The 22,191-nt window shown below is 37.0% G+C and overlaps 1 long non-coding RNA gene across 1 annotated transcript; it reads left to right on the forward strand.

The window, feature by feature from the left end:
• The first annotated feature begins 19,239 nt into the window (after window positions 1-19,239).
• On the forward strand, window positions 19,240-21,610 carry LOC127097969 (uncharacterized). The gene is made up of 3 exons (XR_007793245.1): window positions 19,240-20,699; window positions 20,828-20,943; window positions 21,341-21,610. It is a non-coding gene; the product is annotated as an uncharacterized LOC127097969 (long non-coding RNA).
• The last annotated feature ends 581 nt before the right edge of the window (window positions 21,611-22,191 follow it).

The raw sequence follows: 22,191 nt of genomic DNA on the forward strand, positions 1-22,191 counted from the left end.
AATTTCCTTTGCATGGTCTTTGGCTTATTCATGAAGATTTGTGAAGAAAATTGCATAACGTCATTTTGGATGATCATGGGCATAAAAAACCATTTCAAAAGTGTGCATGGACTGATTTTAAGAGGACTTGGGCCAGGAATTGGTACTGTTCACGCATGCATGGGGTGCATGAAGTGAAAATGTAATTTTGCACATACAACTCAAAATTGATTAATCTCATTTGGCTTTGGCTTAAACAAGTTTTAAACATCATTAGCATGAAGTATATATTAATAATCATAACTGTTTCCATCATTAAGACACATTTCAGATCTGAATTCCAAGATTCACAAAAATTTTCTCTCAAACTTTTTTTCAATTTCTTCACACATGAACACTTTCTATTGATTGATTCATCCTCCTAAAGCATTTCTGAGCAAATTTGGACGTGGAATCAAGGCAAATCGTGGCATATTGAGCTAGATTCAAAGCTTGAAGCATCCATGGCATTTGCAAATTAAGCTGGATTCGTGTGCAATTGAGCTTCAAATTCATCATCAACTACCTCATTAAGCATTGTGGAGAAGAATTGAGCCATTACAAGCCTTACATCACGTGATTCCAAGTTCTGTTCATCAAGAAGGTACCTAAGTGGCTTTAAGTTCATTTGAACTTGCTTTGCTAGCTTGTGGTTTGCTTACCACTGAGGTATAATTCTTCTGACTTCATGTAGTCTGGAAGACTTGTCCTGTTATGTGGGCAGGCACCTGTCTGAAGCCCTCCTTAAGAGGCAATGCTTGTGAATGTTTATTTTTGTGCCAAGCAGGTAAAGACCTCTTTAGAGGCAATTGGTAGATAAAAGGGATGTGCAACCCATCCCCTGCTATTCAGTTGTGTCATTCACCTTGCTCACACACCATGTGTTGATGCATTGTGGATAATAACCCAAGATCATGTTGTGTCAGTCATTTGTGGAGAAGAGTTCCTACATTCTGAACTCCCACACTTTCTACTTTGAGTCAAGCTCTCCCAGGCCAGGGATAAGAGCTGTGAGGTCTTACCCTCACTTCCCATTTCATCTGCTTCACCCTAACTCTCAATGCACTATGCCAAAAACTGGAATAGACAGCGCACCTTAGAGGGCGCTTTATTACAAAAGTGCTCTCTAAAGTGAAGCGAAAAATAAGGAGCAATAGACAGCGCACTTTAGAGGGCGCTTTGTTTCCACAAGCGCCCTCTAAGGTGAAACGAAAAAATAAGGAGGATATAGAGGGACAACAATACATGGCGCTTTTTAGAAAGCGCCCTCTAAGGTTACCCTTAGAGGGCGCTTTTAATAAAGCCCTGTTATAAGTCCATGTGCATTTCCAGCTTATAAAGCGCTTCTGGAAAGCCTTAGAGAGCGCTTTCATAAGCGCCCTCTTAGGCCCCCTTTAGAGGGCGCTTTGTTTCCACAAGCGCCCTCTAAGGTGAAACGAAAAAATAAGGAGGAGATAGAGGGACAACAATACATGGCGCTTTTTAGAAAGCGCCCTCTAAGGTTACCCTTAGAGGGCGCTTTTAATAAAGCGCTGTTATAAGTCCATGTGCATTTCCAGCTTATAAAGCGCTTCTGGAAAGCCTTAGAGAGCGCTTTCATAAGCGCCCTCTTAGGCCCCCTTTAGAGGGCGCTTTTTTTCCACAAGCGCCCTCTAATGTCCCCTTTAGTAAACATTAAAATTATAACATACTGCGCGTTTTGTTATTTTCGTTCTTTTTCACGTTAGGGTTCTAAGGCGTTTTCCTTCCACCTCTGTTAGATCTACATTATTACTGCGCGTTTTCTCCTTCTACCAATTAAAGGTACACGCTTTTCCCAATTTCTGTTTTATATTATTGCTTTGTTTTAGCTTTGCCCAATTTCTATTTTACATTATTACTGCGCGTTTCCTCCTTCTACGTTTGTTTCGACCATGATAGCGCATGCAATAGGAAATTGACGGTTGGTTTTTAGTGACCATGATAGCGCATGCAATGGGACTACATTACCCAGTAGTTAGGGTTATACGACCTATGAACATATGATTTTGTGTCAATACCAGTATCATTAGAAACCTAGGTCCAAATGTGTTTGAACTCTTCTAAAATTGTTTTTTGTTTATTCTAATTAGTAATGGATAATACATGGATGTCTTCCAATCGATTGTCGAGAGAGTACGAGAATGGGGTATCAGAATTCGTTAAGTTTGTCGTTGCGCACGCCGAAGACCCCAGTAGAATGATATGTCCTTGCTTGGGTTGTTGTTATGGGAAACGGGTTGACGCAGTTCAGTTGACATCGCATCTAATGAGGCATGGAATTGATCGAAGTTATACATGTTGGAATTTGCATGGTGAGAAAAGTAACGAGAATGTTGAACCGGGGGATAGTACGACCTATGCCTCAAACTATAGTGGCGCAGATACATACGATTGTGATCGAGTTGAAGAGATTGCAGAAGCACTTGAAGGAGATCTTAAGGATTGTCCCGAAATGTTTGAGAGGTTGGTAAGTGATGCAGAGAAACCTTTGTATGATGGTTGCACTAAATTCACAAGATTGTCTGCGGTATTAAAGTTGTACAACTTAAAGGCGGGCAATGGGTGGTCGGATAAAAGTTTCACAGAGTTATTAGCCCTTTTGAAAGATATGCTTCCTGAGGATAATGTTCTTCCCAATCAAACATATGAGACCAAAAAGATGTTGTGCTCTATTGGCATGAGCTATGATAAGATACATACATGTCCAAACGATTGCGTTTTGTTTCGAAATGAGTATGCATCGTTAAATGAGTGTCCTAAATGCGGTGTCTCGCGATATAAGAACAAGTTGTCTCCAGCAAAAGTCTTGTGGTATTTTCCTGTTATTCCGAGATTTAGACGCATGTTTCGTAGTGAAACCGATTCAAGACACTTGACCTGGCATGCAGATGAAAGAATTATAGATGGAAAGTATCGATATCCGGCAGATTCACCAAAGTGGTTGAAAATTGATAATGATTATCCTGAATTTGGAGAAGAATCAAGAAACCTTCGCTTGGCATTATCTACTGATGGAATGAACCCACACGGTATCCAGAGTATCTCACACAGTACATGGCCTGTGATTATTATGATTTATAACCTACCTCCATGGCTATGTATGAAGCGTAAGTACATGATGTTGTCTATGTTGATTTCTGGACCTAAACAACCAGGGAATGACATAGACGTGTACTTGAAGCCCTTAATCGAAGATTTAAAGATTTTGTGGGAGACCGGTGTGGAGGTTTATGATGGATATAGGAAAGAAAGTTTCAACTTGAGGGCGATGTTGTTTGGCACAATTAATGATTTTCCAGCATACGGAAATCTATCAGGGTATAGCATAAAAGGTCAATGTGCGTGTCCTATTTGTGAAGATAAAACAGATTGGAAGCGCTTGGAGTTTGGTCAGAAGAATGTCTTTCTCGGTCATCGGAGATTCTTAAATTCAAATCATCACTACCGTGGATGGAGAAAGGCGTTCAATGGAGAGACAGAACAAGGCAGAGCTCCACCTGTATTGACGGGTGATCAAATTTTTGAAAAGGTGAAAGATTTGGATACTCAGTTTGGCAAGCCTTTTGCCCACACACTTGTCAAAAGTGGGTGGAAGAAGAGGTCAGTTTTTTTTGAATTGCCGTATTGGAAGTCCTTGTATGTGAGACATTTTCTTGATGTTATGCATATTGAAAAAAATGTATTTGAAAGTGTTATTGGCACGTTACTCAATATACAAGGAAAGTCTAAGGATGGCCTTAAGGCAAGAAAGGACTTGATAGCGATGGGAATAAGAACTGAATTAGGACCCTTGAAGAAAGGAAAACGAACATATCTACCTCCTGCTGCTTATACTCTATCTAGAAAGGAGAAAAAAACATTGTGTAAGTTTCTAAGTGAAGTTAAAGTTCCAGAAGGGTACTCTTCAGATATTAGAAGACTTATGTCTATGAAAGACCTCAAGTTAAAGAGTTTAAAGACCCATGATTGCCATGTTATAATGGAACATTTTCTCCCAATAGGTATACGTTCTATTCTTCCAGAAAAAGTAAGAAGCTCTATAACTAAGTTGTGTTCTTTCTTCAAGTTAATTTGCAGTAAGGTGATCAATCCTGCGATCTTACCAATGTTGCAAAAAGAAATCGTTATTACTTTGTGTGAGCTTGAAATTTTTTTTCCTCCATCATTTTTTGACATAATGGTACATCTAGTTGTTCATCTTGTGAAAGAGACACAATTGTGTGGACCAGCTTATATGAGATGGATGTACCCTGTTGAACGTTATATGAAAATATTAAAAGGGTACGTGAAGAACCGAAGTCGACCAGAAGGTTGTATGGTTGAAAGATACATTGTTGAAGAAGCGATTGAGTTTTGTACTGAATATTTGTCTAATGTTCAGTCAATCGGACTCCCCAAGTCTCAGCTTGTCGAAAAGAAAGAAGGAAAAAATCTAATTGGAAATAAAATCGTGGCAGTATCAAGGGTCGAACGGGATCAAGTGCATTTGTATGTTCTGCACAATGAGAATGAGGTTGAGCCGTATGTTGAAATTCACAAGGATGTTCTCCGAGGTTTAAATCCCAATAGAAATGAAAATTGGATAGTACGAGAGCACAATCGATGTTTTATACCTTGGTTTAAGGATCATATTTATTCAAAGTATTATTCAGATCCCGCTTCAATAACAGAAAGGTTGAGATGCTTAGCATATGGTCCAAGTTTCCATGTTTTTTCTTATAGCGCATACGCGATTAATGGATACACATTTTATACCAAAGAACAAGATGATAAAAGTACTATGCAGAATAGTGGTGTCACCGTGGTAGCTGAAGCAATGCACATATCAAGTGTGAAGGACTTAAACCCCAAATTTGCAAATCTGTCGTATTTTGGTGTTATCGAGCGCATTTGGGTGTTTGATTATGAGAAGTTTCAGATTCCTATATTTGGTTGCAAGTGGGTTGAAAATAATAATGGCATTCGAATGGATAAGTCAGGATTTTTGCAAGTGGATCTTAATAGGGTGGGATACAAAGATGAGTCTTTTATTCTAGCCTCTCAAGCTAGACAAGTGTTCTATGTCAATGATCCGAAAAGTACGAAATGGTCTATAGTTCTTTTTTCCAACAAAGTAATTGATGAAAACACTGGAGATCAAGGTGATATTGATGTTGAGATTGAATCGTTTACCAGAAATGATCAAGATGAGAATATTATATCAAATGATTCATATATTAGAAATGATCATAATGAGGGTATTTGGATCAACCCAACCGTCCGTGTTGTTAAGAGACATGTAGAACATATTCCAACCAAGAAAAGAAAGAGAACTTAGTGAAAAAGGTACAGGTCAAATGATTTTAATTGTTTTCTTTATTACAGGTAAAATGACTTTTATGATTTTAATTGTTTTTACATTTGTCATCTGATTTTAATTGTTTTCTTTATTACAGGTAAAATGGCTATTATGAAGTCAATCATTCGTGCAAGAGACAAGGGTGTAAAATTTGAAGTACATTGGAGTGCTGAAGACCAACTAATTTTTTTCATCAGGCTTGTGTCTCAATAGAGGATGGGTATCTACCTAAAGTTACTTTTGTAGTGGTCCAAAAGAGACATCACACCCGTCTCTTTCCTGTCAACCCCAAAGAGACCGATAGAAGTGGAAATATTATGCCAGGTTTTTTCAATATATTTCTCAACGCAGCTGGTATATATTATCATTTGAATTTATCACTTTTTGCTGATTTTGTTGTTCTAAATTGTCAAAGGAACCATGGTAGACACCAGCATTTGTCACCCTAGGGAATTTGATTTTTACCTTAACAGCCATGCAGGAATTCAGGTAATATTAGCTATGTCATTTAACTTTATGCCATTGTTTACTATTTGTTGCTCAATCGCCTTTTGACAGTTCTGTGTTATTTGCATTTGGACGTGTTCTTTTTGTAGGGGACTAGTCGACCAACGCATTATCATGTGCTGTATGATGAAAATAAATTCACTGCAGACCAGCTACAGAGTTTGATCAATAACTTGTGCTACACGTAATGATATGATTTGCTTTTTTAATCTTAATTAATGTTTTCTAAACTTGTACTGTTTTCATTTAATTTTAGAAGCCTTCTGATACTATTTTTTTCCATTCAGTTATGCGAGGTGTACTCGATATGTCTCAATAGGTTTGTTACTCGATTCCCTTTGCTTGTTTTTGTTTTAGGCTATACAAAACTTTAGTTTAACAAAAATGTTATCTTGTATGCAGTTCCTCCTGCCTATTATGCACACTTGCTATTATTCACCATGGGTGGATGGGCGTTATTTTGTTTAGTATTGGTTAGAACTACTAGACAGCTTTTGGATACAGTGGTCACTGGGTGTTGGTTGCTATGGATCTTTCGAGACTAATAGTGTATTATCTCGATTCGTTATCGGGTGATTGGAGTAAATATCCGAGTATGAAGAATATGTTGTATATATGTTGTATATATGTTGTTGTACTTTTACTAAATCATGAATATGTTGTTGTATATTGTTGATCAAAGAATCATATATTAATGTTGTATATATGGAGGATTAATGTTGTATATAAATGGATTCATGTTGTATATATCAATGGATTAATGGTGTATAACATTGGATTAAAGGATGAAATCAATATGAATTTTACACTTTTGCAGCATACGAACAGGTTACCAATTAAATATCCACTATTTTTCAAACAAATTTTTTTAAAATAACTAACACTTTAGAGGGCGCTTTGTCCAGAAAGCGCCCTCTAAACACTTTACATTGACAACTTTAGAGGGCGCTTTTTCCTGAAAGCGCCCTCTAAACACTTTACATTAACAACTTTAGAGGGCGCTTTTTCCTGAAAGCGCCCTCTAAACACTTTACATTGACAACTTTAGAGGGCGCTTTTTCCAGAAAGCGCCCTCTAAGGTGTCCCTTTATGGGCCACTCCAGAGGGCGCTTTTTTCTGAAAGCGCACTATAATGTGGCCACTTTAGACAGCGCTTTCTCCAGGAAAACAAAGCGCTGTCTTTACCTATGCCAGCGCCAGATTAGAGGGCGCTTAAAAGCGCTGTTATAGGCCAAAATAAGCACCCTCTTTTCCCTTATTTGGCGTAGTGATGTTAGGGTTAAGAGCTAAAAACACCCCATTCCAGTTGGCTTATTTTTACAGCCTAACCTTGTATGAGCCCAATTGTGTGCATATAGTGTGTGTGCTTGCTTTATTGTGCTTGTGTGTGTTTGACTGTGTTGTTTAGGATAGCTTGCTCCCTGTGTAAGTTAGGATAGAAACCTTAACCTAGGGCCATTGTGGATTACATGATAACTATTAGGCTCGAGTCAGGCTCCCTTCTAGTTTGTCACTTCACAGTCTCTGGTTAGATTAGAAGTTCTTTCCCTGCGTAGGGGAACTACGTCGCCCTGATCCTCATACCAGATGAGGTACGTAGGCAGGAGATGAGCTGATCTCTCCGGGCGCCCTTTTTCTTTTTCAACCCTTTGTGTTTGTTTGTTGGAGTCTGACGTAAGTCCAGCGATTGGCAGTTGGTTTCCTGTGTGTGTGTTTGTTGGTTCGGAGTCTGATGTAAGTCCAGCGATTGGCATTCGGTTTCCATGTTTGCCTATTTGTGTGGAGTCTGACGTAAGTCCAGCTTCCCATGGTGTTGTTTGAAGTCTAAGGGATCTAATATGAAAGATGCTAGCTTCCTTAACTCTTTCAAGTCGGGACATCTGAAACTGTACTTCTTAGTGTTCCTTCGTCCACAATCCATGGTCTGAAAATATTTGCAAATGATACCTCAGTTCCTTCAAATTTTGTGTGATGAATGTTATAATGTGCATGAATGCATGGATGCAACAATCACAAATAAGGGATCACACACAAAGAAAACAAAGGTCAAGGGATGAATCAATTCATTGTCAAGATCAATCATCCATTTTGGTGGATTATGGGTTGCACCTTATCAACACCCAAGTTCCATTGATATTGACAAGACCTAATTGGATCAACCAAGAATCAAGGGTTTGTTGTAAATCACGAGCATGGAGACTGGGTAAGAACCATTCCAAAGGAGTGAACTAAGGATAACAACCTGTAGATCATGTTCTAAAAAGTTCTCAGAGTCTTAATTCCATCTATCGGATATTACAGGTTAAGATGACTGACTCATCGACCCATAATATTCTTAAGAGAAACTCGTCTGAGTGTAGTATCGCGTAACAACTGTTATCAAGTCTACACTTGAACAGTTTCCGCACTACATCCTAAATAGGCCAAGAGGGGGTAAATATTCTACGGTCCTCAGCTTCTCGGACCCAAATTAGAGATAGTAATGCCTAACCACAAATACTTGTGTGACATTTCCAAATCCAAAAGAGTCTCCACTAAGCATATGGATCTCAAGCCAACTTGCTAAGGACTACTCCACACAAGTCGAACATGACTATACCATCCTCTTATCTTAATTTCACTCAAGTTCGGGTTAGAACTTTATCTTACCACTCAGAGATCACCAAGCACAACAAACCAATTATATCACACATACATATATACAAATATCACATATATACAAATATATACACACAAAAAGTAGGCTAAACCCACTGGAGACTACTCCCCAGCAGAGTCGCCACTTAATTTCTGTAGCGGTAAATTCATGATCATCAAGCTATGGATAAACTAGAGATCAAATAACTAGAGTCGCCACCGCGCTTTTATTGTTTCCAAGGGGAAAGGGAAAAAAGTACGAACAAAACCCAAAAGTAAGAAGTTTTCAAATCAAAACTAATAAAATGTTAGATATTACAGGTAAGGGGGTTGGTTACATAGAGGGAAGGTGTTAGCACCCAAAGTGTCCTAGGTACTCCTAGAAAGCCCTTTTTGTGTGCATATATATTTGGTACAAAAATGATGTTTACAAGCAAATAGAATGGGGGGATGAGAAAAGAATTCATTAATTATATTTTTATGTTCGACAAGACCTTCGGACTTATGCCTACGTACCAACATAAAAATGAGGGATCAAAACCTCGTAGTTCGTGATACAAATTTCAAAGTGGATGCATTGATTTTAACAAAATTAAGTTTGAAAGGCACCAAGGCCTAAAAATGATTTGAATGAGTTAGTTCGTTTTGGCTTTTCCGAAAGTTTAAGTCAAGTATAGTTAAGTTTATTTACAAATTTGATTTTAGAAAAGAAGTTTGAAAATGCAATGGCATAAGGCCAAAGTTTCTATCTTTTTACAAAGTGGTCAAAGTTTAGAACAAAATAAGTTCAAACAAAGAAGATTTTTTTAAAGGGAGGGAGAGATTTTGAAATTAAAGGAATGGGGAGAAGATGAAGAGACCAATCCTATGCACAAAATTAAAAGTTAAGGGTTGAAAAGATCTGACAAATGGGTAGCAATCCAATAGACAAGAATGTCAATAGAAACCCAGATTCCCTTGGATATTTAGAATCAAACAAAACACAAATGCACAATTATATTATCTTCAGGAGCAAGGCATCAAATAAAGATATCCACATCCAAGCTTAACCACTCCATGATCTTCTTCAAATTAACCCATGCAACAGATGAATCCCACAAGTCACAGGTTCAAAATAACAGCTTCACAATGATCAAGTTGCAGATGAACTCAAAGGGATCTTGAATGATGTATCAGATGAATTTTCAAATTGCAGGCACTTGGTTTTCACAGAAAGATGGCATTGGCCAAGTCCTTTAGCATAGGAATGTTGCCTAAGTTCTAAGTCCATTTGTCTAAGATCAAGCCAACAGTCCGCACAAAAGTTTTTTAGGGTTTTTGTTGTTATTATGTACATTAATGGTCAAAGACCACATAAACAAGCAAAGTATACACAAACAAGATATATCACACAATATGGTCCAAATAGACAAAGTGAAAATTGCATTAACATAAACAATTAGAATGGTATGAATAATGGTAAATGAATAAAGACTAAAATTAAATGACATTAAAGTAAATGGCTTGAAATTAAAAGTTAGTTGTTAATGAGTTAGAAGTTAGTATTGGTTTGCTTTTGCTTTTCATTTTAAGCCATTCTTTGGAGAACACTCAACCCAATTATCACAAGCATGGATCCTTGAGCCAAGACATCTTCCAAAGGAAGGAAAAAAGTCCAAGTTTCCATACAATACCATGAAAGAGGGGAGACTTATAATCTCACTAACTAGAATGCTATGTCTTTTGTGTCATAAATTTAGCACTATGTTAAGCAAACGTAATTGGACTTATGTAGAATTCATAACTATTTGAGGTCGGACAATAGAATTTTGGTGTTAATGCATGTTAGAGACATAGTATAATGGACTATTCTCATGAAATATACCACACACAAAAAGAATATGCAAAAGAGGTGGCCTAATCTCATCCAGACTTATGTTGATTTTTCAATCAACTAGCCTTAGGAATTTGAGATATCATAGGCCAAATGAGATGAATGCATAAAGAAGGGGAATGAGATGAAGAGGGAGGGGAATGGATCAAAACTCAAATTGGTCAAAGGAGGACCTTTACCAAATTAATATCATCCATTCATTTTGGGAGATGGAATGTACATTCCATCAATCCCCTAAATCCAATGATATTAACTTGACAAAGTCAAATCAACCTTGACCAAGGCCCAACAATAAGAGTCGAACTCAAACAAGGCATCACAATTGGTCAACACAATTATTTGGCATTTATTCAAATTAAAAATACTAAAACAAGGCATTTAAATTAAATATGGTTTGTCAAATTCCTAAAACCTCATCAAAACACTAAAGAAATGGCCATGAGATTTATCATAGGTCAAACAAGGTCAAAGGACCTTGGAGAAAAAATTTCAGAATTTTTAAAGACTTAAAAGTATTTTTAGACAATTAAAAATAATCACAAAATCAATTAAATCATGAAAAATATTAATAATGATCCAAAAACTAATTTTTATTCAGAATATGAAAGAGGAATTTATTTGAAAAATTTGGGTGAAACTCTCATATTTTTTGGATCAATATTAAAATTAATATGAATTAATGAAAATAAAAAAAATTCAAATAAAATTTAAATAATCAGAAAAAATGTGGACCACTTGATCTCCCTCATTAATTGAGGTGGTAGATCAAGTGGCCATCAGCGCGCTTTCCACCATAGTCACGAGTCAATGCGTAACACAAATGGTAATTACAAGCAACGCGTGAGATTAAAACGTTTCAAGTGAGATCAATGGCTCAGAGCCTGTCCAGCACACCAACGACGCTGGACCTCCTGTCACCTTCTCAGGCGAGGTCCACCAGACTGGTTCACTCATCACCACCAAGAAAATGAAAAGGGAGGACATGATCTGAAAGAAAAAATGGCGTAGAGCACGAAACTGGCCTCAATTTTAATTAACTCCACATATATAGAAAGATATGAGGAGTTGAATTTTGAGGTGTGTCAACTGAGTTGCTTCGATTTGACCTCTAAGCAACTCAATCTTCTTGCCTATATTGGTAGGACTTCAGACAACCAAAGATCCAAGAGAATTAAGTAGAATTGAGTGAGAATCGAAGAGATGAAGTTTTCTGAAAATTCCCTTCAATCTTATGCAGTTCTTGATGTTGCTTGCTCCAAACACGATCTGATCACACTTGAGAAGCTAGCAGGAGGTGATTAGAGAGGTTGCAAAGCTTTGGATCATGGAGTTCTTGAATCTCCAACTGTTGAGATTCAAACTCAAATTTCAAATTGAAATTTCTCAGGTTTTCCTTTAGAATGAGAGGGTTTCAATCGGGGGCAAAGCTGGCGCGCAAAGTGTGATTCAAATGAGCACAGAGGTCATGTATTTATAGCATGAGTGAATGATATTTGCACACTTCAAAAATCTGTCCAAAATTAGCAATGTGAATGGCACGAGTGCATGGGCATGTACAGGCCCATGATGCAATGCAGAAAGGTCCAAACTGATTCCAATCGAGGTCTGAATGAAGCTTGAATGGCAAGGCATTGTGACTTGAAGTTTGTGCAATTGATTTTGTCCAATGATCCAACCCTGTTAAAGCCATGCGCAGACCTAGCAATCTTTGTCCAAAATGCAAGAACTTGGGTTTTTTTGGAAAAATTGAATCAAGGGGAACAAGTTTGATGCTTAACACTTTTTCATTTGGAGCTTGGAACATGGTGAATTTTGAGGTGGAAGTTTGGAAATTTCAACATGTTGAAAAAATTTCTGTGTCAAGCCATATACCTCAATATTCCACCTTACTTAACTTTCTATGTGTGCTTCAAATGAGAAAAGTGTCTTCATCAAAGTTGTAGCTCTTTCAAAGTCATTTAAAATGGTCACCATTTTCATGTCATTTGGATTTATAATCACATGCTCAAAAAAGTTGAATTAGCTCTCACTCCAAACATCAAAGTTGAATTAGACATTTGAATTTGATTGTGCAACTTGTAAATCTTTCATCTCATAAAAATTGAGCAAGTTATGGCCTTGGGAAGTTGACTTTCAAATTAGGGTTTAGACAAAATGACCTATAATGTTTCAACATAGAAAATGATTTTCCAAGCAAAACTAGCTCTAGGTATCAACATGAAAGTTATTTGTAATGAAATTTATAGTAACTTTGATCTTGGAATAATTTTCATATGGTGAAAATTGTAGGAGATAGGGTCTAGGGAGACCCAGTTTTGATCAGATGAATTCATCTGGCCAACCACCATCAACCAACTTGGTAACCTTCAATTATTTGGACTTTCTTGGCTCATGGTAGATCATATATGCATAATATGATGAATTTGGAAGTGTATCTTGATAAATTTGATCAATTGGTGAGATAGCTTATTGGAGAAGTTACTCAAGATAACTAGTCAAACTAGGGTTTCCAAGGCAAATCACCTCCAAACTCTTGAAGAAAACTTGATCAATATAACATGTTGGAATAAATGGAACTCATATATGATACTTATAAATATTCTTGGATCAATTCATGGTTATGCTCTTTGTCATGAGGGTCTCAAACCCTAAATATGAACTTGATAGATCAATGGAGATCATGCCCTACCTACAAAGGAGTTAGGCAAAATGCAAAGACATATTTTTGGTATTGTGGTTAGTAAAATGATAATATACAAGTATGATACAATCACATAGTGCTTGGTGATCTCTCCCAAAACAAACCCAATGAAAGAGGGGTAAGGAGGATGCCAAGGTATGATCCCAATGCTAATGCTTATGATGAAATTGCATGAGGGATCTTAGGGTCAAAATTGGGGTCTTACACAGCCATTTTCCTAAAGTACATCACCAAATGGCTTCTTGGGCAAGTTTGGCCTTTGTATTTTTCGAAATCAGGGGTTTTGAATTTAGTCGAGATAACCAAAAGCGAAACCAATCGTATGTTCATAGATGCTGAGCCGAAGATATTGTTAACCTCTATAGCCTTCACTTTCTTCTCCAAAGCGCGGAGTCTTTCTGTAGTAGGATCCGGGAGAAGTTTGAGCTTTGATGGATTGGGCATGTAAAAAGCATCGTACTGGTCGTCTTCTGCCACTTCGGACCCATGTTGAGAAGATGCGTCTGAAAGCTCTATGTGGCCCCCATTCCCTATTGGTATATGGACAGGGACTTCCTTAGCATGAGCAAAGGTATCATCTTGATTGACCAAGCCTGAGGTGCCTTCCTGACTTGAAATTCTCTTGGTGCCAGCCTCCATTTTAGCAGCTCTTTCTCTCTCTCTCTCTGAGTAAATTTCGGCATAACCTCGAGTAGCTGGTCCATCTTCTCCTAAATGGTATTGATGTTTGTCCTCATGATGACCCGATTGGCCTTAACTTGTTCCAATGTCATCCTGTAGTTGTTATGCGGCTCGTATTGATGTTGATTAGTCAGCGTTACTAGACAAAGGGTAGAAGATGGTGTAGTTTTTTTAGTTTTCTGGTGAGTGATGTATATGGAGATGCAAATGATATGCGTATTTTATTTTTCAGGGAATCGTTCGAGATCATTAGTTGTTTAATAATTCAGAGAAGTAAGGAATATCAAAACAAGATAATAATGAAGCAACTTAAACATCATTCATTCAAATACATAATATAAAGGCCTAAAGACCCAAAGTTAAATACATCCCAAATAAACAAAATATATAAAACGGAAATCAGAGTGCAGATTTCCTAGCTTAAAGCTCTTCCAACTCTTTCTTGAATCTTCTTAACAAATCTCTACAAACAGGATGAAGTTTATCATAGCAGGATGGGTGTTATCTTCATTCAATTCTTACATTGCATCCCGTAGCTTCCACGTCATATCTTTGGCTGCCCAGTTGCAGAATTATACCAACCCGTTGAACTTTGCACGATACTTATCCATATCCCCTTGCAAGAAGTCAATGGTTCACTTGGAGGATTCATAATCCTCGACCACATACTCCCTTTCTTTCAACCATATAAAGCTATCTTGATGTAAAACTTCTAGCTGGTTTTTCCAATAATTGGCAGACTCTTTAGCATCCCTTACTTCCCGGTATTTCTCCTCCCATATTATTGGTGAAACTCGAGAGGCTTTTGTAGCTATATCTTTGAGTCGGAATTCTTTATCTTCCATTTCCTTTGCATGGTGAAGAGAAATAGTGAGTTCTTTTATCTGAGCTCCAAGTGTGTTTCTTATTGCCTTGTTTTCCTTAGTAGTAAGGTGCCCCCAGTGCTCATTCTTTTAACATTCATTTTGGGCTTACTTTAATTGATCCTTGAGAGTATCCAAACAAAGGTCAGCTTGCTCTAAGCCCACCTTGACTTTTTTCCTCATATGCTCTTCTTTGCTAAACTTTTCTTTATTTTCCTGAAGTTGCATATCCTTCCTTTCGAGTTCCCATTTTATCTAGTTTTTCTCATCAATGACTTGTTGGAGATTTAACTATAACTCTTCATTTTCCTTTCCCAATCTGACTATGGTGGCTCTGAGTTCTTCAGCTTATTCAATAGGAATATGAGTGGGTTTAGGCTCAAGAAGAGGTACAGGTACCCTAATGATGAAAGGAATTTTGATTACCTTCACCCTTTCCCTTACCATTGGAAGTAAGGTTCCTTAGTGATATCATTAATCCTTCCCAAGTCAGCTTTTCCTTTTCGGTGGACCTTTCTCCAAGCTTCTCTAATCCTTTGGAATAGACTAGGATTCTCAACCCCTAACTCAAGTAATGAAAAGGCTTCCAAAGGGCTTGCATCTGGAGGACCCTCAATTGGGTACCCAAGTTGTCTTACTGATAAAACTGGGTTTGAGTTGACACATCCCTGCGTCCCAATGAGTGGTAGGTTGAAAAAGTCCCCACAGCTGAATATGATCTCCATACCCATATATTCTCTAGAATACCAAGAAAGGTCACTGTATCAAAGTGATCCCCACCTTTGAGGCCAACTATCATCCTTCTTCTCCATAAAAGCTCCTATCTTTGGAAGATGCTCCAACAACCACTGGTACAATAGAGGAGCGCAACAAGCAATCATTCCCTTCTTCTTTTCATGTCTATAACTTAGGTACTAATAAACATCTGCCAAAAGGGTAGGCACGGGGTTCTCTATGAGTAAGACACTAATGGCGGCCATGTCTGTGAAACTGTCCATATTTTGGAACAAGATAATTCCATATATAGCCAAAGCAATAGTAGCATAGCAAGCCTCCCAACATTTTGCGTTCAACAAGGTATAAGCTCTTTCTAGGAGGAACTTGAGTGAGAAGCCTTTGGTATTTACTTTGACCCCTAGATTGGAAGTAACTTTTTTCTTATCCATGTGAAGAGCTTTAGCAATATCTTCATGTTGCAAGGATTCATCCACCCCCATAAAAAATTACTTGTTCTTCATGGGAATTCTAACAAGACGTTCAAATTCTTCCAACATTGGTGCTAACTGGAAAACTTGGAAGGTAAAACACCTCAAGGGTGGGTCATAGAACTAAGCCAAAGTTATTAGTGTTGTATGGTCTACCTTATGATTCAAAATGTTAAGCAGGTTTCCATAATTCTTCTCAAAATTGATTCTATATATCGGATGAATTTGAGAAACCAAATCATGTAAGCCACTCAGATCAAGCTCTTTGAACTTGAAAGAGTAAGTGTTCCTCCCGTTTCGCTCCATGCTTTCTGAATTTCTGCAACTTATGATTCTTAGATTCCCTGGAAATAAAATAATATGAAGGTTATGTTATGAATATGCAATGTTTTTATGCATGGTTTTAGTATCACGGGTATAGGTAAGTTCACCACATTGGCCATAATAACGGGTATCTGTGATCATTGGAACCTCGTGTGAAGGCACTAAAGTTGGTAGGTTCCCGAAGTTGTGGATTGCTTTTAAGAATATTATTGTAATGACGAAGGATCATCTGACAATAATATCTTAAAATAATCTCGTCTGAGTGAGGTTTTTGTATTTTCCCAACAAGGAAGGATCCTTGTGGGCCTTTACTACGCAACCATCAAGTCCATGGTTCTAAAAGGTTCTCAGAGTCATAGATCGAGGTTGGAAATATTAATGTAAGATAGTAATACGTCCAAGGGATCTCATATGATTGGGGCTTTCGTATTAACCCAACAAATTCGAAGTCTCATAGGTTAATACTACACAACCACCGGAGATGGAACAGGTTACAAGGTCCCTAGAGTCACTGATTCAACTTGAAAACATTATTTCCATGATGAAGGCTCATCGAACAATAACATCTCAAGAGAATCTACTTTAGGCGGGGTCTTCATATCGTCCCAACAAGGAAGGCTCCTCGTGGGCCTCTACTACACAACAACCATCTTAATCCTATGGTTTTTCTCATACTCGGGTAGAGAGCATATCTCACAAAGTGCCAATAATTAGAGAATCCCGACAGCAACATAAGAATCAATCAATTAATCACAAAATATCAATTTACATAGAAACAGAAGTAACATAATAACAATAATACACAAACAAGGTTAACATTCAAACGGAAATTGTATTAAGTTAGGTTTAACTCTCTCTTGCTTGGAGCAAATGATTCCCCAGCAGAGCCACCATCTGTCACATCTCGAAAAATATGATTCCTCGTGATGGTCGCAGAAAAATAGTTCGAACAGGGTCGCCACCGAAGGAATAGGAAAATATCGATAAAACCTTTAAATACAGAATAATGGTTGTCGCAACCATATTCAGGTTCGGGAGTCGATTACGCAAGGTGAATGTATTAGCACCCCTCATGTCCGTTGTACTCAACGGGAACCTCTTAGTCTAATTTGCAATTTGAATGTTAGCTAAATGTTATTTGTTTTCTTCGAGTGATAAAAATATTGAAATGAGAGATGGATGGAAACCTCGGAAAAGGGGAAAAGGGAGGTTTTTTATTAGTGTGCTCGTGAAGATCTAACAATCTCTTGCCTATGTATCCTTATGGTACAATAGAGAAATCAGAGCATTTGTAGTTTGGGGAACTACGGTTTATTGGTATCTTTTAGTGAACAACTGTTTAGATTGCATTCTAAAGGCTAAACGTTGGCTTGTTCACTCTCGGTGGAGGCTTAAGCACTAGTTTGTTATACGCGTTAGAAGAGATTATATAGTGTTCCCTCTGAAAAGAGTTTTGATGACATATGGGTGACAAGTTGTATTAATATGTTGGATATTTGGTTTGATTGGTTTTGATCACACAGGGGCGAGAAAAGATAGATTTGATGTGTTGAGATATTTTGTTGGATGACGATTACTCAGATAGTCGAGTAAGACAACTCGTATCCAAATAGTCGAGGAGAGGAATCGAAGGCTCTGGACCATCTCTCTTTTCATCCTTAATTATAAAAGGGTTTGATAATAGTTAAGATGTTTTAAATGGATGCCGAATACTCGAATAGTCGAGTAAGGAAACTTGTATCCAAGTACTTGGGAAAGGGAATAGAAGGCTCTAGTCCACTTTCTTTTTCATCTAAGTTGTTATGAAAGTAGGTTTGCGTATGGTTGATATTTTTAGATAAATGACAATTACTTGAATGACTGAGTAAGAGAACTCATATCCAAGTATTTGAAGAGAGGAGTTGAAGGCTCAAAATCATCCCCATTTTCGTTTAGTTTATTATGAAAATGATTTGATTTAATCGGGTTTAGGAGGTTAAGAGAAATGACAATTGTTTGACTAACCGAGTAAGGGAACTCGTATTTGAACAATCGAGGAGAGGAGTTGAAGGCTCAAAACCATCCCCTTTTTCATCTTTAATAAAATGGTGATTAATTGTGATTAGGTATTTTAATTAATTGGATAAAAAAATACTCGATGTTGGATCGAGGTTTGAATTGTGTGTTTGTGGATAAATTAGATTATATTTAGTGTACCAATCATCTAATCGATTAATTAAAATTGAATAGGTCTCATTGTAAGAAAGCCCAAGAGTAAGCTTATATGAGGTTGATGGCGATGTTAAAAGCGATCGACTTATAAAGGTATGGAAAACGGGCTCGATATTGAATCGAGAAATATTTGGTTTTTTGGTTCAAAATGGTTTTAAATCGATGAAATTGAAATGGTTTGTCATGATTGTCACGCACCACACATATGAAATCAAGAATTTGTACAAATGAATAAACAAACACAAAATAATAGTTCACATAAATCCCAAAAATGAATAATTATCTAAGTTATGTTAAATAATAAATTATGATAATAATAATAATAATAAAATATATTAATTAATCAAATAATAATAAATTATTTAATTAAGATTAGGTATTGATAATAATGATGATTTTCTACAAGAAAACAAATAAATAAATAAATCAAGAAAAGACTAAATTAAAAAAGGGAATGGGCCTTGGATAAAAACAGCCCATTCTAGGCGCTGCCATAGCAAAGGAGGGGGTGAATAGAGGAAAACGATCCATAATCCAAAAACGGAAGGCTCGTAGACCTGGGGAGAGTCTAATGGACCTCCAGTCAACTTGTTGGTTGGGAAACAAACCAAGATCGTCAGATCCATAGATCTGACTTTGGTCAAACGAAATGGACGGAGTGATCGAAGGCCATACTAAACGCTATGATGGGGAGTCCATATGCGATCATTGGTTGACCTCTGGTCAACCCCATGTGTGGCCACACACAGAATGGCCACTTGGCCTTCATGCATTCAAGGTCAGCCACCATATAAAAACCTGATAGTGAGAGAGAGAGAGAGAGAGAGAGAGAGAGAGAGAGAGAGAGTTCATTTGTAGAACTCAATTCTCTTTGTTCACTTCAAAGTTTCCTCTTGCTCTACAAGTGCCCACCGGCTCCGATCAGAACCCACCGGAGAAGACGGTGGTGGCCGGCCGCAGGCAGCGGCGCCACCTTCTTCTCCGGTCAAACACCAATGTAAAACACAAAATCCTAAACACTAACCCCCTCTCATTTTCGCCCTACAATCCAAATCCAAACTTGTTTTTCCCAAAATTATAACCAAGCGTACGGATCGACACGCAATAAGTACGAAAACCAAAATACATAAATCAAAACCTCTCACCACTAAACAAATCTCAAATAACGCCGAACACCCTCTACGGCACAAGGTTTCAACAAAAGAAAATTCAACTAACAGAAACCCTAATTTTCAAATTAGGGTTCTCACAACAAAGAAACAAAGCAGTTAGCATGTGGTTTTCAATCTAAATCACATGGCGAAAGAGGTAGTACATAAGGATTGAAGAAAAGAACAAGAACTCAGCGAATCGGAGCTAATCTGAGGAAATCTCTGATAAAATAGATAAGTCTTTTTTCGCTCTTTTATGCTTTTAAATATCCTCATCCTCTTCTCTTTGCTTTTCGAACCTTGTTGCTGTTTGGCTTAGCTTTAGGTTTAGCTCGAATTATCTCAGAGTTTCAATGAGAAACTCTGAGTAATTTGTTAGTTTTGATCTTTAGTGAGGTTTTGGAATTGGATTTGGTAGCGTTTCCACAGGGTATTCTCTTTCTTTTTGTATGAATGGAATAGTTCTTATTTATAGGAGTGAACAAGGAATGAAATATACGTGTGAATTGGTTACAAATTTGCTGGCTCGTGTGAGTTTTTCTGCCAAAATGATGAGCTGGTTCTTTTTAGGATCAAACCGTTAGAAACTTTTTGTATGGATCCCTAATGTGTGAGTTTTTCTGCCAAAATGATGAGCTGGTTCTTTTTAGGATCAAACCGTTAGAAACTTTTTGTATGGATCCCTAATTTTGTGGGATTGTACTGGGAGTGGGAGTGTATAATGCTTGCTCAAAATTCTTGCTCAAAATTCTTTTTCTCTCTCTACACGTTTTGTACCTTGCTGACATGTTTCTTTTTGTGGTCCCTCTTAATTTCTGCAGTGTTTGTCAATTTGCTATTTGTATGAAACTTTGGTTTTAGCTTTAATGTAGAATTCTGCCATGAACCTTTATGTGTTAGTGACGATCCCCTTTATTGGTCTTCTTATTATTGTTTGCTGGTATGGTATATTATTGTAAGTAGATTGTTGTTGACTCATGGACTATGGTTGGCATTTTGCAGGGCTAGTATATTTTTGATGCAAGTTATAGGAGCAATTTGATGATTGGGGAAATCGTGCTTGTAAACCCAAGGAGAATGGTGGATGACAAGGCTAATGCATCGCATCCTCATGGTGGTATTTAGGACAATGACAACATAACTCTTCTTTCGATTGGGATCCGACCAAGGTAATTTAGGTTTTGTCGCTCAAATGTGATTAGGTTATGATGTACTAGGATAACAACTTATATAATTTTCGATTTGAATTTGAACTCCATCCCCCGTTTTTTTAACATGTCATGAATGGCAAGTGTAGGATTCAAGTGGAGGCTTAGTGGGGTTGCAACAACAACAACACTGTATTTTTCCACTGTTGGTACCTTTTGACCTTTTCATTTCAAAATGTGGTCCCAACCTTTTTATGTATGCCATGTATGTATGACATTCCTATGGAATTTTTTTTTGCTTTTGATAATGACATGCTTGCTAGGTATAATTCGTCCTGAATCCTTTTCGAAGCACCTCATGTGTGTCATGCCAACATTTGTGTTATGCTGCAACTTAATGTCTTTAATTAGCAAACTTTAAATGATTTTGAGGATATATATATATATATATATATATATATATATATATATATATATATATATATATATATATATATATATATATATATATATATATATATATATATTATTTTGTATGTTGAATGCTGATATAGGTGATCTGAGCAGTTACATGTTTCTTTTTTAAATGCTCAAACTTACTATCCTATTTTCATAGACTATTATTTAGCGTAAAATGCTTATTTGATGTTTTCATTTTGTAGAACAATAGAGTGATGATGGCATGCTAGGAGTATAAGAATGCAGTTTTTGGCATATGAATGATGACGATGATGCAAAGGTTAACAGCTCTAACACGAGAGAATGAAAAGGACATGGGTTTTAAGCTTTTTATTTATGTTCTTTTGTAATTTTGAAGGGCCAAGTGATACAATTATGATGTAATTCTATTAGGACCAAAATTGTGTAATGAACTTGAAAGAAATTTTGGTTTCTAAGTTTGGATTATGAATGAACTTGAATTTTGAATGTAAGTGAAGTTGTAATTTATCCTGGTAAAAATGTGTGATATAGTTAATGCAAGATAGTCCTAAATGAATCACAAGGTCTTGGCTTAAAATCTTCAAAAGCTTGTCTCATATGATCTTTGAAAAAGGTTTTGTAATTCGACTTCAAATGCTGGATTGATGAAACATTTTTCTCTTATTAATAAAATAAAACTTAACTCAACTTAAAGGGTTTTCAAATTGAATCAGGATCAAAACCAAACAAATTTTTAAAACAAACTTACCAAGGAATCAAAGTTGGAGCCATGAATTTAAAGTGAAATTGACTTTAAATATTTGTGAAATGTAAGTGATAGAATAATGCATGAGGGATGAATAAGAAGAAGAAAATGGTGAAGATCGAAAGGGAATGAGTTGACCTCTTTTGCCAAAATGTATGACTTCCTGGAGTGCAAGCCAAGGACATGCATTCTTAATGTCAAGATAAGACAAATAAACTTAAAGTTCATGATATAATTTTGATAGATGCACATGGCAATTGAGATGACACTCAGATGAACCAAATGTAAATAATATGTGAATGAATAATTGTTCTCTTAAAACTGAAG

Source organism: Lathyrus oleraceus, chromosome 6 (genome assembly GCF_024323335.1).
Source record: "Lathyrus oleraceus cultivar Zhongwan6 chromosome 6, CAAS_Psat_ZW6_1.0, whole genome shotgun sequence".
NCBI lineage: Eukaryota > Viridiplantae > Streptophyta > Magnoliopsida > Fabales > Fabaceae > Lathyrus > Lathyrus oleraceus.